The 20,480-nt window shown below is 36.8% G+C and overlaps 1 non-coding gene across 1 annotated transcript; it reads left to right on the top strand.

Annotated features, from left to right (window-relative positions):
• Positions 1–20,146: 20,146 nt before the first annotated feature.
• On the top strand, positions 20,147–20,228 carry LOC131053745 (small nucleolar RNA SNORD34). Its single transcript, XR_009107764.2, has one exon. It is a non-coding gene; the product is annotated as a small nucleolar RNA SNORD34 (small nucleolar RNA).
• Positions 20,229–20,480: the final 252 nt, after the last annotated feature.

Consider the following 20,480-nt stretch of genomic DNA (forward strand, 5'->3'; position numbering starts at 1 on the left):
ACAGCATGCACCTTCGCAGGTTCTACACATAGCTCTTCGGAATATCCTAATTCAAAAAAATACAAAAAATCAAAAAATTCAAAAATACAAAAAAAATCATAAAAATAAAAAATCGTTACTTGGTGAAAACCTGGCAAACAGGCGCCTTGTGACACAAAAAAATTGAAAAATTGAAAAAAGTAAAGAGAAATAATTTCGTCCAACAGTGAAAACCACTTCGGTGGCGCCCTGGGCAAGTACCATGGTGAAAATTGGGTCACCAGCGCCATGCGTAGAGACATTGCTCCTCCCTCCTTCAGGATTCTCTTTCATCATTTAACTTTGCACACACTCACAACCTATTCGTTCATAATAAACTTACCCATTCCCATCATGGCTTGTTATTGATCTACCCAAGATTGGTTAGCCATTCATAATAAATCTCCCTTTCCATCCATAATAAATCAGATCCTATTTGTGGCTAAGGCAAATCCTACGTCTAGTGATGGGTGTGGAACTGAGAACATCACATGTTTCAAGGAGTACAGTTTCTTCCAGCTTCCTTCAGTCTGTCCGCGCACAATCCGCAATAAAGAAGCATCTGCATCACAATCTGCAATAAAGCTTCATCTTCTCCGCAATAAAGTATCAGCTTCATGGATTCAGTCAGTTTCAGATGAGACACAGCAGCAACAATGGGCTTCAACAAATCAAATCTTTCAACAGACTCAGACAATATTATGGTTCAGTGTTATCTATCCTTTCTGTGAAAGTAAACATTGTGACCACAATCAAATAAGACTTATACAAGTGACAAGAGACACTAAATTTGAGGACTACAGTGGATGTTGGTGTCGAGTCTTGGTTTTCTTTTGATTTTATCTTTCTGGTGACATGTCTTTTAGCTTTTCCAGGATGTCTTTGACTAGAGATTCTATCTCCAGGATGTCTTTGACTAGAAAGACGAGGATGGGGTGATGTCACCTATTTGTATTTGCTGTCTGTGGATTGTCTCTTAGTAATGCTATGACTTGTCCAAGGATATGAGGACACTGTGAGTCTAGTGTGAACTGGGGCATTCCTTGTTTGTGACTGTCTTATCTCCATGCAAACAAGTACAATGACTTTCTAGGTCGAACATATGCCTCGATTGTCATAACCTATTTTGCCATAATAAAGCTCAATGATGATAACGCACAAGAAGCTCTTTCATGTTCATATCTTCTGTCTTTCATCCCCCTTTCTTGATTGACTTCCATCGTCCTTCTCGAGTCCGCATAGCCTGCTATCACATGACTGAGTATAATGACACACCAAAAACAATTGCATTTCATGTAGTTTCACCTACATTGCCACATATAAGCATTTCCATACATACATATAGATATCACAATTGCATCACATCCTGCACACAACACCTGTTAGCACAATTTACATTTGCATTATCATATTCATCTGCATTTCATACATTCACATTTGCATTGGCATAACATATAAAACATAAAAAGAACAAAAAAATAAATATTGCATTGCATCATATACATATTTGCATCCATAGCATACAACATACATCATAAAACATCTCATCACATAGGTACACATGCATATAGCTGCCGCAAAAATGAATCATCTCATATATATAATCAAAAGTGTCATGATACAATGATGTCAAAAATACATATGGCTACAAAAGCACCCGCAGGTGTCTACATCATCATACAAAAAATGGTACAAAACTGATACAATGGGAGCCCTCTATGGCTATGATGAACTCCCTCCCTCGGAGCCACCTGGCCTCGGTGGAATCTGAGCCCCTGAAGGACCCGCCCCAGGATCATCCTGCCTGTCCCCTCTATCTGGTGGTGGTGGAGGACCCATGACCCCACCACTCGATGCCTGTCTCCTCCAGCTCCCCCCGTAGCTGTCGCTATACGCGACGATCTATGGAAGCTCCTCGCCTGCTGAACTGCTGGTACTGCACCATAGTAGAGGTCCCTCCAGTAGCCTATCTCCTCTCCTGCCCGCAGGACATATGCATATCCTACCCCTGTGTCCTCCACCACCTGTCTCCCTGCCCTCAGTGCTATCTCGGCCTCTGTATAGCGCTGGATCGCCTGATCTCTCTCCCACTCAGTATCTCTGAGCCTCGTCCTGAGCCGATCCCTCTCCCTCTCTAGCTCCTGAATCTCATCTTCTTGTCCCTGGCAGATCTCCCTCAGATCCAGTAGCTCAACCTCCACTGGGTCAACCCCCTCTGCCTCTGCCTCTGCCTGTGGCTCCCCCTGTCCCTGTACCTGTACCTGTACTGGTCCCTATCTCTGTCCCTGTCCCTGTGCCTGTACCTATCTGGGACCTTGTGCTGCTAGTACCTGTAGCGGCAATCCATCGCGACCCCTCACCACCCGAGCCGATCTCTCCTCATCACCCTCCCTCCGAGGTGCAACCCTCCTCTCTCCAACTACTCCCCTCCTCCTCCGTCGGCCTCGACCCCCATCACCTCCACCATCATCATCATCTCCCCCACCATCTCCCTCCAGTGCCTCTCATGGATCTGTCAACCGTGGGAACGGATGCTCTGCCCAATAGGCTGTATACTCGGCATCCATGCCGACATCCTCGATCTCTGGCCACATGTCCTAGGGTAGAGGTATCATCTCCACCAGCTGTGTCACTGCCTGATCATACGATAGCAACGGCCCAAACTGTGCCTGATCTCTCATGGTACGGGCATACATGCCTGAGCCCCGCGACATCCTCTGAATCCGGCCAAACTTTCGACCAATCCTGTCTACCAGCTGCCTCTCTAGCACATAGGGCGTCCGCCCAATCAGGTACCTGCTCTGAAAGGTGTACGGTAGCTCAACTGTGTCATCCTCCCACTGCTCATAGCCCAGATAAGGTCACCATATGACCTCATCAATGTCATCAATCACTCGCCGCCAGTACTCTAGCCTGCCAATCCGTGGCTGCGAAGTGATCATATCATATAAATGCACGAAGCTGCGCCCATGACCTCTGCCCCTGAAGTGTATCGGTCGGGTAACCGACAGATGCTCGTAAGCCCATACCTGCAGCAATGTAACTCCGCAGCCCAATCCCACTGACCCATGATAAACAAACTGATGCAGCTCGTAATATAAGTGTGCCAGCACACATGGTCCCCAGGCATATCTGGTATGCTGTGTCATCAGCGTCTCCAGTGCTCCCCCCCAGCCCACAACCAACTCCCGTGTTGCCCTGTCTGGACACAAGAACCCACTGATAGCTCCTCCGATCACTGCCAACAATGCTAACCCTATGGCTATCATGGTATCCCATGCCACGTGTCCTGCCCTCATCTCTAATCCAGGGTCCTAGAATACTCATCTCAGGGCCTCTCTGTCGCCATCTCGATCGTATGGGATCAGCTCCCCATCGATCGACACCCGCAGAATCCTGTATACATCCTCCAGGGTGACTATCATCTCACCCATAGGCAAATGGAACGTGCACGTCTCAGAGTGCCATCTCTCAGCTAGCGCAGTCAGCAAACCCATGTTTGCCCGAAACTCAGGCACATATAGTACATGTCTCAAGCCCATCTCCTCGATGGCAGCTCGGTCCTTGAACGACAACTCCGGTCGCAACCTCTGTGTCGATGGGAATCTCTCCCGTGACTCCAGCATCGGCAAATACTCCTGCAGTCAAGCAAATCAATCATGTCAGTTATAATGGCATTCACTGTTTATCACAAAATGCTACTTTTTATCTAAATGCATATGGCTATCTATCCTAGTGACACTCACTGTTCATCACAAAGTGTTGCTTCTATCCTAGTAGTACTCCCTGTTCATCACAAAGTACTACGTGTGTGACACTCCCTGTTCATCACAAAGTGTTACTCACATTTGCACTCCCTGTTCATCACAAAGTGCTGCTCATACTTTGGGTACTCCCTATTCATCACAAAGTACTCTATCTTGGTACTCACTGTTCATCACAAAGTGCCTTGATCTATTCTAGTCTTCCCTAGAGGACCTGCTTGAGTGTATCCTCTCAGCAGCTTATCCAATTGACAGCATATGTTCATCACAGAACTGCCGATCTGACCTAGAAGACCAAAACTTGCATTTTTCAACGCAAACGCACTTACATTACATAAACGCGCCTACAGACTGCACAGACGCGCCTGCACAACACAGACGCGCCTGTATAACACAAACGTGCCTATGCCGGGCATAAACGCGACTAGACTACGCAAACGCCCCTGCACATCGCAGACGCGCCCGCATTCGACACAGACGCGGTTCTAGACACAGACGTGCCTGGCACCGACACAGACGCGCCTGGCGGACATAAACGCGCCTGGCACCGACGCAGACGTGATTAGACGATTTTTGACATTTTTCAACTCTACTTCTAAGCGCATTTATTGCCCTATTCGACATGCATTAATGACAAAATTAAATGCGTCCAAGTACAAGGAGGTTTGGTGGTACTTACCGGCTCTCCTGCCTCTGCTGGCCTCTGAAATCGGCGAACACGGTCGAATCTATGCACGAAAGCCATCGCTGTTGACTGCTCCTGCTCTTTTCTCGCTCTGCACTTTGATCTCGTGAAAGTGTAGATGACAATGAGGATGTATTTTCCCCCGTGGTCTATCTTATAGCCTACCCTAGCCTTAGCCTTCATTTCCCGAGTCAGTCTTCATTATCTCGTGACTTTGTCACTTTATCCGGTCAGTCCATTCTAGCCTTTCTTTCTTATCGAGAGATTGTCTGCAATCTTTTTAGACATTTTCATCCAATCTCTCGAGGGGGCATATCATTCCCATCTTGGGGCAACTCTGTATCAGTTCATCTTATCTTCTTTGAAACAACGCGACAAGCCGCATTGTCTCAAAGAGGGGCAAAATGTAGACACCTAAAATTGTCATGTCTAATTAAATAAATATTTTATTTATTTAATTACCTAAGCCTAATTCTTCTATTAATTAAATAAATCTTTATTTATTTAATTAATTCATTTATCCTCTTCTAACCTTATTTCTCATTTAAATAAATACATTTATTTATTTAAATTATCCTTTTCCTAAATTAAATAAATATCTTATTTATTTAATTGATCCTACTTCTTCTATTAATTAAATAAATCTTTATTTATTTAATTAATTCATTAGCCTTTTCTACCCATGACACATGTCATTCATCTCTTAATTCATACACTACCTACCCATTTCATTATTTTATTATTTCTTTTACCTACCCTCTAATCATAGCTGACCTCCTTTTACACCTCTCAATCTTATCCCTCCATTTCATATAGTGTCTTCTATTTAAGGAGATGCTTCCTTCATTATCAAACCCTAATCATTCATCCTAATCAAGCATCCTAATGACTTAATGCCCTAATGATCATTTTGACTACACTACGATCCTACTTGCAACCACATTCCGTTCTTTGTTGAGCTCTTGTGCACATAAAATCTGAGAGCAAATATATCAAGCAAGATCAATGGAGATAGGAAGAATGGAGATCAAAACCCTATTGGACATGTGATGGTATAATATTTGTGATTTCATGTGATTTGCATTGTCTTAGGTAATCTTCATATGTTATGGTGGATCTTTGTTGTTGTTAGGCTAGGGTTTTTGTGGTTGAATTCATTTAGCCTTTCAATATTGTTATTGTTATCCATTTTCACCATATACAAAACTCCTATATAAGTGTAATGTGTATTGAACAAAAATATCGAATAATAATAATATGGTGTACAGTCTTAAATTCTATATGGTATCAAAGCACATGTTTGATGAAATGGGTTGGTGATATTATTCTCCAACCTAGTTATGTGGAAATCCTTATGAACTTCAATTATTATAAGCTTGTTAGATTTGTTGTCATTAAGTGGTTGGATGAATCAAACGTTGGTCTCGATGATTTTTTGTAATATCGAGTTTGCTAAATAAGTCTCGACTTTGTATTTAATTAAATTATCATAATAAAATAAAATATATATATATTTAATTGTAATTAGACATATTATCACTTGTACACAGTGTCCATCTTCTTGGGGCTGGGGGAGAAAATGTTTTTTCCTCACAATTGACAAATTTGAAACTCGAAGAAAATTTTGTTAGGTAAGTAACAAACCAACTTAGATGCAAGAGGCAACAAAGAAAGGAGGGTATTCAACATCCTCTTCTAATTCACCATCAACGAGGTTGCTTATCAGTTTGGCGATATTTTATTTTCTATTGTGTGGTAGTGATAATTTCCTATGCTAGTGGGGATCAAGTGACATTTTCAACAACAATGGATTTTTTATTCCTTCATGTGTAATTTTCTAATATAACCTCCTGGTGTAAAATAGTATTGAACAAAAAACACTAGTGTAATATAGTTCATGGATCTTGAAAATTTTTATTAGTAATCCAAAAACCATCTAAGTTGAACATGTGAGTGTGTTCGTCTTTATGTTCAAGTTTGTTGTAAAACTATGTGAAAACCATGAAATGTTGATGAGAGGTGCCTTTCATTTGAATCAAGATCATGAGCCATAATTTTTGGGCTTACTATAGTTGTAAGTGTAAAAGTTTGAAAGGAAGAGAATATGGATATCATTGATACTGTAAACATATGCATAAGAAGGCAACTAACTACAAATATCCTTTGGTTGTTGGACTTCTTGTAAGTGTGGTTAGTTGGTGACGAGTTCAGTGGAATTGAAAGCAAGAAAAGTTCTCATATGTAGGTAATCATGTGCAAGAAGATCTAGATAGTAGTATGCAGACCTAAAATTATGCACATGCATACAATTCTATTTTTCAATTCATGTGACGTACTTTCTTCCCACATGTTCACACTAAGAGATGGGGTGTTAGGAAATTATGTTAGTCCTCACATAGGTGTTTAGGTTAACTATCAAGTTGTTGAGAAATAACTTAATATTATTGTTGGTTGTATGAGTTATTCTAGGAATATGAGTAATTGGAATGACTCGTATTATCATAGAGTGGTTCCTATAATATAGGAGATGAAACTCCTATATAAGTGTAATATGTATTGAATAAAAACATCAAATATCAATAACAATATTATTATGGTGTAATCTACACTCTTAAATTCTATAGCTTAGTCTCCAACCTTCTCAATCTATCTTATCTCCATGAGTTGGATGTGAACCATCCACACTAAATATGTAAGCCTAACCTATTCTATTATGAAGCCCATCAACTCTTCTAACCATCTCCTTTCACTATTATTTGGTAAACCTTCTTGCTCCTAGCCTCAATCCTCCACCAAAGCTTAACACTTCTACCAAGATATGTGGTAGATGTTCTTAAGGGCTCATTTCAAAGGCCTCACAAACTTAACAAAATCATCCATGTACCAAAATAAGATATTCAATATCTTATCATATTTTATCCTTCACGTGGCAATCTAGATAACCTTATACTTAAACTTTGTCCCACTAAAAGCCAAATAACATTCTCACACAATGATAGCTTATTTTTCATATCATTTTTTTAGGAAACTATGACTCAATTATTAGTATACGTCCCTAGTCCACTCTCCAATGTGTTTACTTATCCCCTAGGGTCACAAAGTTGTAATGAATCATGTCTCTTATCTAGGTCCTCAATCATTTGATAATTATGAGTTTGTTGTATATGTTGACCTTTCTATTCTTTGGCATGCTCCTCAACTTGATACCTAAGATGGTTGGATCCTCTGTGCCAACTCAAAACCTTTGACACTTTCTTTTTTAGTTGTGTTGGTCAGGATACGAGGGGTTAACTTTTGAAATTTAAAAAGATAATATAAAAGTTCTAGAATGAATTTATGTAAATGCAATATTTTTATGAATCAAACTTGTGGTAGATACCAAGAGCGTCTAATATCAAATCTTATAAGGCTACACTTTTATGGCTTTAATGATCTTTGTTAATCTAATCTAAGATGCCTAAGCCTTACATGTGATCCTTAAAAAAAATGTTAGTGGTAGAAAAAAAAAGGTACATAACAACATGAACAAGGGATTTTGGAATATAGGAGGCAAACACATTGCCGAGATAAGAGTTGACGAAAATAGTTTATTAATCAAAATGAACACCATTGAGTTACAATAATGATATGGCCCAAAGTTGAGTTTACTGCCTTGGGTGGCAAGTTGGACTTCTTTGATATTGCTTGAACACCTAAAATGGAACAATTCCCCTAACGCCTCAACACCCTTTTAGGATGCAACCCACATTAATTTCACATAAGGCTAACTTCCAAGTCTAACAACTCAAGCATGGCTTATCTCTCCAACCTTATTATGCTTTAAAAACTCCTTGGACACATTCATATGTACCCAATGACATTTCCAAAAATATTATCTTGTTCCCTTTCATAAGCTTGGCAGCCTAATTACACTTGCTTTGAATAGGTCTGGAATTATTTGGAGGAAGCGAGTACTAAACCTAGACAATTACAACAAGCTTTTTTAGTGCCCCAACTCTACGATGAACTCTATCCTCCTCACTCTTTCTTTACATTGAAAATAGCCTATACACTTGCTTTGAATAGGACTGAAATTATTTGGAGGAAGCGAGTACTGAACCTAGACAATTACAACAAGCTTGTTTAGTGCCCCAACTCTATGATGAACTCTATCCTCCTCACTCTTTCTTTACATTGAAAATAGCCTAAAAAGATAAACTATGTAGAATCAAGGGTTAAGATAATCTTCCTTCCCACACTAACTCATTTGACTGCAAAATTTGACAAAAAATTCTGATGAAAGATGCATAATTAGATGTTTCGTTGGATAATTAAAGTTTATGCCCGACGTTCGTCGGAATTTCGACGAACATTCGTTGGAATTTGTATGAATATTTTTTTAATAAATAAAAGTGAGCTCGATGATTTATAAATGGCTAATTTGATCATCAAATAAAATACGCAACTAAACATTAGATTTATGCTTGGACAACAGTTATATGTATGTACACATATATATATGTATATGTATACGTATACATATATACACATTGTGTGTATATATATATATATATCTTATTTATATATATATATATATTAATAAATATATATTTTTACATATATTTATATTTTTTAATATAAATAAATATATATTATATTTGTACAACTTGAGTTGGCCTAGTGGTGGAGAACTTGTGCTCTTGAAAGAGAGTTTACAAGGTCAAACCCCACAAGGGGATAGGGTATGTACATCTTATTGGCTTCAGCCCATTACCTATCAAAAAAATAAATAAAAATAAAAATATATTATATTTATATATATTTTTATGTGTGTATATATATGTGTGTGTGTGTGTGTGTGTATAAATATATCTTTAATATAATATATACTTAAGTTACAACAAGTTATGGGTACCTAACATCATGGTCCCACACCATGATGCTGGTCATAATTAATTATTTTAATTTCCATAAAAAACTTCTAGCCACAATCCTAATGGGTTGTGCAAAGAATTTCATCCATTAGATTGTTTTAATCTCTATCATTGGATCTTAGGGCTTGAATGGAAAACCCTAACATCTATTATGATGGAAAGTAATCCTATTCTCTCATTTGAACATTTTCTCAAGCTTTCTAACCCTAGCCTCATCCATGGAAGCCATTGTTGCAGGTTTCTCAAAAGTGCTTTGGCTTCATCAAATAAGCTATGGAGATCAAAGATTTCACCCAATCAATTCTTATAGTATTTTTAAAACCCTAGATCTAATGTAATTTTTCTCTTATATTGTTTGAAAATATCCAAGTTAGGAAGGAGTAGCATCCATAAGCATTTGTGGGAGATCAAAATATCCATTTTATTTGTTTTAGATTCACACCAAATTTATTTAGAGATTTTTTTTTCTTTCCCTATTGTTTTCTCAGTGAAACCCTACATCTAATTTTTTGCATCTTTTCTTTGTTTTTGCAAATATCTCATAGGTATGGACTGGAAAAGAGTGGCGACCATGAAAATATTATAGGGTTTTGTTTCCTTTCAATTTGAAGGATTTATATATTTTTTTACGAGAAGGGGTTTGAAATTCCCCTCCCTTTCAACCTTGCCATGAGGACTTGTGACCTCCATGGAGGTCGCAGCCCCCACGGCTGTGGGTTCTGCAACCTCCATGGAGGTTGCAACCCCCACCGTGGGTTTTGCGGCCTCCATGGAGGTTGCAACTCCAAATTTTATTTTATTTTTTTCAAAAAAATATTAAAAAAAATTAAAGTAATTTTTTATATTAAATTTCAATAGTTTAAGTTCGAATTTATTTAAACTAAATAAATGACTAGTTAACAACAATCAATGACTAAAAAGACATTGTACAATGTTTTGTGATTATTTTGGAGAAACTTTTCATCAATTTACCGACAAAAATCAGCTCCAATGACCGTACCACTGTCTGACAATAATTCGTCAGAATTTTGACATATATAAATTTCATCGAAAAAGCGATGAAAATTGTATGGGTCTTTTGTCGGTAATTTGACAAATTTTTGTCGATATATCGAAAAACATTCGTCAGAATTTGGAGTCTAATAGTGCCATGAACGAATTAATTAATGAAAGATTTCAATAATGTCTATAAGATATATGGTACCAAGAGCCACAAAAAAAGTGGAACACTAACACAACCACATGACACAAGGGCCACCCAATAAGCCTTTTGGAATTTCTAAACCTTGGGTCTTGATAAAAAATCTTGTTCTTTTGTCTAGTCTTGCCTCCTCAAACAAGGTAGTTAGTGTTGTGACCTTTTCACACATCCCCCCATTGCAAATGGGGACCCCCTCTTTTGCTTGGCAGTTTAGTTGTTTGCTAGGGCTTAGTTTGTTTAGCGGTAGCTTTGATCCTTGAGTGCAAGGTTTATCTTGAGGGTGTGATTAAGTCACATGTCCTAGTCCATAATCCATGAATAAGCATCAAGACTGAGAATTGAGGGCAAAAATTCACAATATTGTCAATGTTGCCAAATGTTGTCAAAGTGCAAGAAAAGTCATAAAATATTGTCAGAGTTGTCTAAAATGCAAAAAATGTTGTCAAGGCAAATTGTCAAGAGTGTGAAAATTGTGAAATGTTAAGTGTAGATTTGGGGGAAAAAATTCAAGAGTGTAGTATCTTGACAAGGTTGGATTTTTTGACCTTGACAAGAAGGAAAAATAAGGCAAATTTGAATTCATTGTATAAATTGCAAATACTCACTAGGATCAACGAAATTTTTAAAATTTGGATGAGGATTGATGGAAATTCCAAACTTGAAGTGAGGAATTTATCCTTAAATGAAGATGAAACAAGGATTTTGATCATGGAAAAATAATGGAAAATTCAAGAAGTTCCATAAAAATCCCTGGATTGAGCTTATTAGAAATTGATAATCCTTAGCGATTTTAGAATTGCACTTGCTTGTCCTCCATCAATCTTGGATTTTCATCATCCTAGTCCTTGTACAACAAGGAAATGTGCCTACCTTAATGCTCACCTTAAAAACCCACCTTTATATGTCCTTGCACAGTCTAAGAGATTTCTCATCCCAGTCCCTAACCAACATGGAGCACCTTTCCTAGTCCCTGTCAACCCCTCAAATTCACCCTTATTTATTAAAGCAGTCACCGGTGTGATACCACTTGAAGCAGTCATCGATGAGGAGTGACCTCAAAGAGATCAATCTGGACCGGTCAACAAGAGTAAATACAATGGAAACACAAAGATACGATGGAGGTAGTGCATAACAGATTGTTTTATTTCATGAAAATTGATTACAATCAACCTATAACAACCGAGTTATAGCATACCGACTCAGAGGCCTGGTAGAACATACAGAATAGGTCACAATCGGGTCCTTGAATCTTGAGATCTATCTTCTATGCACAATCTAGCTACTCGATTCTCCGATCAATTACATTCTAATGTGCAATTACAATTATATATATCGATCCAAAAAGCGATCAAAACCCGAAGAACAAGACCTAACGTGTAAAATACCAAGGTCGGCCTCCGCCAAGAGATTCCTCCAGAAAATAGAAAGGATGAAATGTAGATCACAGGAAAAGGTCTACCATACACCAAGGAACATTAGAATCAATGCCCAAGGCTCCGCAAGCTTCAGAAGGGGTTCTGGTTGATCACCAAAATAGGTCTAGGCAACTGGTAACAAGAACTGTCAACCGGTAACAGGAAACTGTCAAGGAGACCGATAGCGATATCTTGCCAGAAAATGATCCAAATGCAATGCAATTTGGAAACAAGAAAGGTGATGAAGTCTTCAGGTAGAATCCAACTCCATAGGATCCGGTGAGCCAAAACCGGGACACACAGAAAGGAAAACTGCAATTGCAAACATAAAGTAAAATGTTTTTGGTTGATGCAAGATTGCTATGAACCGGGGATGCTCCTGCATCATTTATCCTTGAGCATTGTGAAATTAGGTCCTTGCTATTCCCTACACATCCTTCATTTGTGTTGTCCTTGACTACTATGGAAAGATGCCCTTCTTTTCCATGCACAAGTGACATTTGTACCTACATGAGTCCCTGCACATCATGAAAAACTACTCACACTTGTCCATGGACACCTTAAAAATGTGCTCATATTGTCCTTAGGAACATAGAAATCCCACCAAGGACAATTCAAAATGAAATCAATGACTTTGGAAGACCAACTTGCATTAAAAAAGACTTAAAGGGTCCCTCCAAAATAAGGTATATAAAGTGAGTGCCTAAATCATTAAAGTTGGTTGAACTTGGAGAGGGGTCTAAAAACATTTGATTATGAAATTTTGAAAGAAAGAGCAGATGAATCAAGGCCTAGCCAACTTGACATCGGGTCAATACAAGTGAAAAAATAAATAAAACTACCACCTAGGTCAGCAAAATTAGGAAATGGTAATTCTTAAAGGTGGAGCGCATGTGTGTGTGTGTGTGTGTACAAAAAAAATTCAAACACAATATGTATATATGTTGAATTAAGAGCTCCATTTATCCATTATTCAAAAACAATTCAATATATCTTCAAGAGAATTGAGAAGACATAGAAGAGCGAAATTGGTAGAAGACCTAAAGGAGTGAATCAACATTTGATTTTAGGATGATTTCCCAACAAATTTGAAGTGATTCTTGTTAAGATAAATCAGATTGCAAGGTGAATTAGCCCTGAGGTTAAAATTTTCTAGCAAGGAAGAAGACATATACCCTCATTAAAGTGAATTTCACCAGCATATTAGATATTTCTAGACCTATATCAAACATGAAAGATATTTTCAAGTTGATTTCCAAGCTGCTTGAAGTGTAATAAAAAATTCTTAAGGTTCAAATCTTTTGAAAATTTGTGCAAGAGGTAAGAGGAATGAATTTTTAGCAAGGATGTGAAGGATTTTATCTCCTCGGAGATGAAAGATTATTAATGATGTTATAAAATATAAATATGCTTTGAAATACTTCATTTGAGGTTGAAATTTCATGTAAATTCTTTCAAGATCATTCAAAGAGAGTTAGGAATGCAAGTGTAAAGTTCTAGAATTTAACATATCTTATCATATAGACCTAGGGATATATTCATAGTTGTAAGACAAGTTTCTTTTTATTTTCAGGGATAGATGTCAAGTGCCAAGGCCTAAGGAGTTTCAAGACAAGCTTAAATGAAGTATGATTTCAAAGGGGTCCTTTTGGAGTGAAGGATTGTTTCAAAATGGATGAATATTGGAGACACAAACCTTGGACACGTTGACATGGAGGGATTCAAAGAATGAATGTATGGATACAATCCATCCAAGATGGCCAAGAGGATGGTGACGAATGGAATCATGCAAGTTGCATGTTTCCCCATTGTAGTGCAATGTGTCGACTTGATGGTTGAATGTGCTAGACATTATGATCCTAAGGACAGTCAAGTAAAAGCTCCTAATGGTAGAGTGTTGGCTTATCTTTTAAATGAAGCCATTGCAGAGGCTTTCAATATTCTAAATTACAACTCCATAGTCGACAAGACAAAGGAGGAAGCTTTGAGGATGTACATCAAGATAGACCTAACTCTTGTGCAACGATTATCAATAGTACATGGATGTTGAAACCAGGAAGGCATCATTCCAAAATGCTAAAGAGACTTTTTGGGTCCAACATCAAAGAGGAATATGGAGATCTTGTCACATTTTTGAACATGGTAATGGTATTCCCTCAAGCTTCTAATTTTGAGCCATGGATGTTCTTCTTTATTGAATAAATAACATTCGAGGTGAAGATAATCAATTGGGCCAAGATAATTAGTGATAACCTAGATGGATAATTAAGGAACTTGGAATGTTTTCTATCATTCTATTTGAGTTCTTACATGGTCTAAATGTGTTGGAAAGACGTTATAAATATAGAGGATTGAAATGTAAGGAACCAATTGGGAATGCAGATAGACAATTCAAATTGTACGAACGCTACCCTCAACTGCACCTTAACAATGTTGCTCATTTCAGGAGGGTAAATGATGCCTTCTCAATATACATTGTCCTAATTTTACAAGGAGGTACTCATAAGAGGTTATCACAAGAATCTAAGGAGTTGGTGAAGAGGTATGGTTAATAGTTTATTCAGCTCCCAAAGTTCACCTACGTTAAAGCGCAAGGATTTTCATCCTCCTCCTACCGGCTTCCGAGATTCCCAACTGATAAGATGATATTTTTATAGGTTACAAGACAATTATCCATGTATGACAAGATCCAAAAGTATTGGTGTAATTTATGTTTCATGTAATTACACTTTACTTAAGTTAACTTAGGATAATGCATATCATAGTAATTTTCATAGGAGACACTTAGGGAATGACATATCCAGGGAATACGATTGTAGGAGAAATTCTACCTTTGGTGTTGTTGTCTTGTTATCACATTTTCATATCCACTTATAGTGGAATGATAATTCCACCTTCGATGGGTGATCCACCTTTAGTGGAATTATCTATTCTTTTCTCCTACCTACTCTTAGTGCCCCTTGCATCTCATTGAGCCACGTGTCATGATTGTGTGCTCTCTTTCCTTATTGCCTTGCCTTTATAAGAAAGATCATGTACATTGTATTTTGATCCAACTATTTGCATCATTGATAGGTATACAATTTATTCTTGTCACATTTATTCTCTCTTGTATATGTGTTATTCATTTGGCCTCTAGATCTTGGGTGGCTACCTTCATAGCCAATTCTTACAAAAAGAACAAGCATAAGGTCGGGATAGCTTTTTCAATCACCCTTGAAAATTCAATTGAAACATGTCCTTCACATCAAGCAACCAAAAGATTCAAAGAGGAATTGTATTTTTATTCCCTTGTGACATATGCATCAAGAATGAATTTTGATCCTTACCACAAAATTATAAAATATTTTGGAACGAGATACAAGCACAAGGTACATATTGAGGATTATTGGGAAAAATTTATGGATGACTTTGAAATCAGGAAGAGAATGTGTTCCAGATTATTCGTGCAAATGGTTAGAATTTTTCAATTATTTATTGTCCCAGATTAGGTTGAAGATAATGGGAATTATGTTCAATGCTACATTGAAGATGAAAAGGGTAAATCTCTTCCTGCCCCTAATTGCTCTGAAGTGGAAGTAGTAGACTTGAATGTATTGATGAGACCAGTCATGTCATATACGCAAAAATGGATAGATCACCAAGTTAATCTGTTGAAAAAAAGAAATATCCCTCTAACCTATCACTTGATGGGAGACTTGGAATAACAATATTTCAAGGATGAAATGAATGAAGAAAAACATGAAATCAATACTGAGTAAGAAAAGGAGTAGACAAGAAGGTTAAGAGCAAAAGAAAAGGAAAGTTATGGCCAAAGCTTCACAAGATAATGAGACAATGATAAAGGAGATTTATAGTGAAGAACCATAGCAGGAAAGACAAAAACCACAATTGACTCATTCATCAATCAACACTTCTTCAGTACAACAAGTTGCCTCTTTCATGGATAGAAAATGTAACATTAGTTGTAGAGAATGAGTCACAAAAGGGAGTTGGAATTCATCTATGTTCTGGAAGGTCAAAGTGTGAACGAATCCTTTGACTTCATTCAACACCAAAACTAGGAGAGAGGTCCTTCTCAAGATGTGGAAGTTCTTCTTGATCACAATCCAATGGAACTAGAGACAATACAAATTGAGGAAATCCTAAAGGATGTGGAGATGAGTTTTCCAAACAAATCTATTTCAATGAATGAATGATATCAACACTTCAAGGATTTCAAGAAAATTAAGAGTTAAGTGAAGATGTAGAACAATCTAAGACTCCCGAATGGTTGAATAATAGAATGAAGAAGAAGGTTGTGATAGAAAGCAATCTAGTTAATGACTTGGAGGACTTTCTAGGAAGGATTGGTAAGATTGTAGAGAAAAAAGAAAGCCAAGAAATGCTCCAAGATTACAAAAGAAAGTTCAAGATCCTACATAATGCAAGTTGTAATTCAAAAAGTTGACAAGGCTAAAGAGGATATCACTCTAGAAGAGTATGAAGTTGTGGTTGTTGACTTGGGATAAACCACAAAGGAATATGAGGTCAAGGAACTGGATGAATCCATGAAAGAAATTAAAGAAAGATTAAGAAATGAAGAAGAAAAGAAGAATCAACTCAAAGTAGAAAACAAGGAATTAAAGGATTATATACGAAACTTGATGCATCCAATTCAACAAGTTGAAGGAACATTCAGCCCTCCTCCAACACTTTGAAAAGAGTTAGTTGAGGATTTGGAAGGAATGAAATCGACATCACAAGAAACAAAGAAATGGATTGGAAATGTATTTGATAAAGCAAATGAATTCATTAAGGAGTCGGTACACATATATGCGAGAGTTGTATCCATTCAGGATAGGATTCAAGTCATACTTGCATTGTGTAAGGAATTTCAAGTTGTTAAGGAGAGTGCTATTCCATGTTCGCATGCATTGATGGATATTCCTAAGAAAACTTTGGTGGATGGAGATGTAATGGAGGCAATTCAAGCATGCGACTTTCACCGATGGTATTATGTATTGATGATGAGAAAGGAAATATTTGAGAAGGTAAAGGAATATTACATTCAGTTAGGTGGCATGGTCAATGAAATTTTGGATAAAATCCTCATTATTGTGGGAGTAATGCTTGGCAAAAAAGTGAATGATGATAAAGACATGAATGTGAATGAATTAAAAGATAAAATGAAGGTTATCTTCTTCAAGGCCACATGTTCCATTTTTAAAGGATCATTTGGAGGATGCTTCTTCATTCATGAATTTAATCAATGGTGTTCAAGGGTAAGGATTGAAATGGGAGAAGCTTTTTGCCACGTGTACAACTGACTTGGCAATCATAGAATGTAAGGTGGAGGCCACGCTAAGTGCACCAATGGAATATATTGGCATCATCATGTCTAGATTCATTGAATTTTCTAAAAAGGAAAGAGATAAGGGGCATACATTCCTAGAGAATAATTTTTTATTGTCACAAGTGACATTAAATTTTTCTATTTTCTCTTACTCCTCACAATTTGTGCCAAGCTTGGATACTTTATTTTTCATTGGCTAATATTTAATAATATTTAGTGGACTAGGTGATATTTGTAACTAACTCCACTTAGGGTTTCCTTGATTTATCTCGACCATTGATTTAGAATCAACCTGGGCCCTTCATTTGTAATTAAGAACTCTATATAAGGCTTGCTTATTTCATTTGTAGCAATAACTTTTGCAAAATTGTTGTTGAAATACTACTAGAATAAATGCAAACTCATTGAAGATTGGTGAGAACTTGTGTTTTGGGATGTTAGCATGGTTTGCTACTTCTCAAATTAGTTTAAGATTTGTTTACAACAAGTTGCATACTTGAATGGAAGATATTGTTGTTGATTCATGGTGAAACCTATATGTTCATACAATTTGTAATTTTTTGATTGCAAGTTGTAGTGTATGGTTAGTCTAAACTCATTTGAAAGCTTAACTTCAATTGCTTTATGCTCATTGATTTGCATGCCTATGGTGTTGATGTGTACAAGTGATTTGAAAATCATTTGCATACCCCTTGAAGATTGCATCATCTTTGTGTAGTTGTTTCCTCATTGCGAAGCAAAGATTAGTTTGTTTTCACTAATTCATCAATAGTTTCTTGTATTGTTAGAAGTATATTAAATTCCTAAACCCTATCCTTTTTGCATTTTATTTCAAAAGATCTTTCATAGAATTAGTTGGAGAGCCCTAATGCAAAATTATTCATTATTCAAAGGTAAAGAATTGATAAAGTCTCGAAAAATTGTGTAAGTCCCTTTGTGATATCAACAAATCACATATTTTCACCGAGCCTATCCATCATAAAGTCGCATTGTTCACATGGTAAACTTTGGGGTTGCCTTATTTGATCACATTGTTTATTGAGGTTTCCTTGTTCAAGAGAGGATAAAATACTTGTATTTTATTTTGTGTTGGTGAGTGTCACAAAACACACATCAATAGTTAGCTTGTCAACTCTCAATTTGTCCTCATACTTGATGCACAAATCATTATAAGTCACATACTCCATATTGAAGTTGCATTTTATCTCCACCACCATCTAGTTGCAAAATATACATGTTCTCATTTTTCATTCCTCCTTAGGCATTATCCATTTATTCATCTCACATCTAAGATGATGCATCTAGTCCTCAATGAACCTTCACCATTTTTTCCTTCCACTTAATTTATGGTCCTACTTAGGATTTTATAGGCATGGTCCCACGTGGATTAATTTTTTTGATACAATATGATTTCTTTTGACCAAGTTGTTCTATCCACATGACAACTTTGAATTTTTCTCTCGCAAACTTTTTTATTTTCTCATTAATGCTTAGACACTCTCATATGTTAATGTCCAAGTTACTTATCTTGTTATTTTGTTTCATACATGTGTTCTTCCTCTATAATAATCTTGAGCCAACAATGGTTGTACACATTATATGTCTTTTTTAGGTAATTTAACTTCCAAACCATTAGCAAAATAGAAAATAAAATCCAGCTAATAAAATCCTATATGAAATTGAAATTGAAATTTTAAACCAAAAGGTTGTAGCTCAAACAAATGATGAGAATGACGATATGTTCCTTGATCATGCCATCCACCCAGTTTCAAACCCTTGGAAATATGATAAGAAGGATGATATGAAATTGAAATTTTAATATTAAATCAAAAGGTTGTAGCTTAAATAAATGATGAGAATGATGATATGTTCCTTGATCATGTCATCCCAACCGACATTGAGAAAATAGATACCCTCAATTGATACCCATTAAAAAAAGTTAAAACTATTTTTAACATTCTCTCTACCCACCCCTATATAAATTAAAGATTTAGAAAGTCTTGAAAAGGAAAGTTACTTTTGAAAACCCTAACTTGAAATGGGAAGTTACTTTAGAAAACCCTAATGCTATTTTCCATGGGATGTGGCTAATCTACACACAAAACAACACTGTTAATCTCCACACAAAACAACACTCCGTACAATTTCTAAAATCCGTAAAACATAAGAAATTTTCACGAAATTTTTAGTAGCTAAATCTTCATGATTTGCATCCCCATTGCTATAAAACCACAAAAAAATCAGACAAAAAAACACTATTTTTACAGATCTTAAAGTTTTTTTAAGTACCATTTTATGTGGAGATTAATTGCTGGCTTTTTGATGCCGTGACACTAAATTCTAACTAATCTAATCAAGTCTTGTAACATTTAGGGTTTAAAGATATTACGCTACTAAGGGTTTGGTATTGACTTTGTGTATATATACAACTCGCATTTTATTGTTCTCGGGAAAAATATTTGTTTGGGCGTTTTCAAGGGTGTTCGGCTTACCTGTTTAGGGTTTTCAGCTCAACTGTTTAGGGTTTTCTCGAGTGCATTCTGTATTGTAAGTTTGCTGTAGGTGAGAATGGCGAGAAATTAGAGTCACTGGTGTGCTTTACTAAATACATAGTGCATACAGCGCTTTACATCGCCTAGAGATAAACAGGCAAAGTATTGTGGTCCGTCATCCTCAAATTGACGGAAAGCGAGTGATGCCTGGATATTTTTATCTGTCGACCTGTAAGTTTTATTGTTCTTTTTGTGGTGACCTGTTTTTCGATTTTACTTACGGCACGTTCTGTCAAGTGATTTTTTTGAAGTAATAGGTTGTTTTTGGCCGGTGATGAACTCATATTACCTACATTGTCTGATGCAATCTGTGATTTTATTCTGATTAAAGTTTCTGAGGCCAAATTTAAGAAATTATATTTTGTATTTTTTTTACTATAGATAATAATCGCCTGGTTCAAACTCGACTTAACTGAAATTACTAGAAATCCAAGAGTGCTGGACTGTGTTTCCTGGTTATTTTAGGGTTTTGAGCTCTAAGTTTTAATGGTGTTCTGAAATGAGACTTCAATTCTATATGGACTCGGAATCTTATCACAAATTTGCTTTTTAGTAACAATAGCAAGATAAATTTCAGCGCCTGTATTTGACTTTACG

The sequence above is a fragment of the Cryptomeria japonica genome, chromosome 6 (assembly GCF_030272615.1).
Source record: "Cryptomeria japonica chromosome 6, Sugi_1.0, whole genome shotgun sequence".
NCBI classification, from domain to species: Eukaryota; Viridiplantae; Streptophyta; class Pinopsida; order Cupressales; family Cupressaceae; genus Cryptomeria; species Cryptomeria japonica.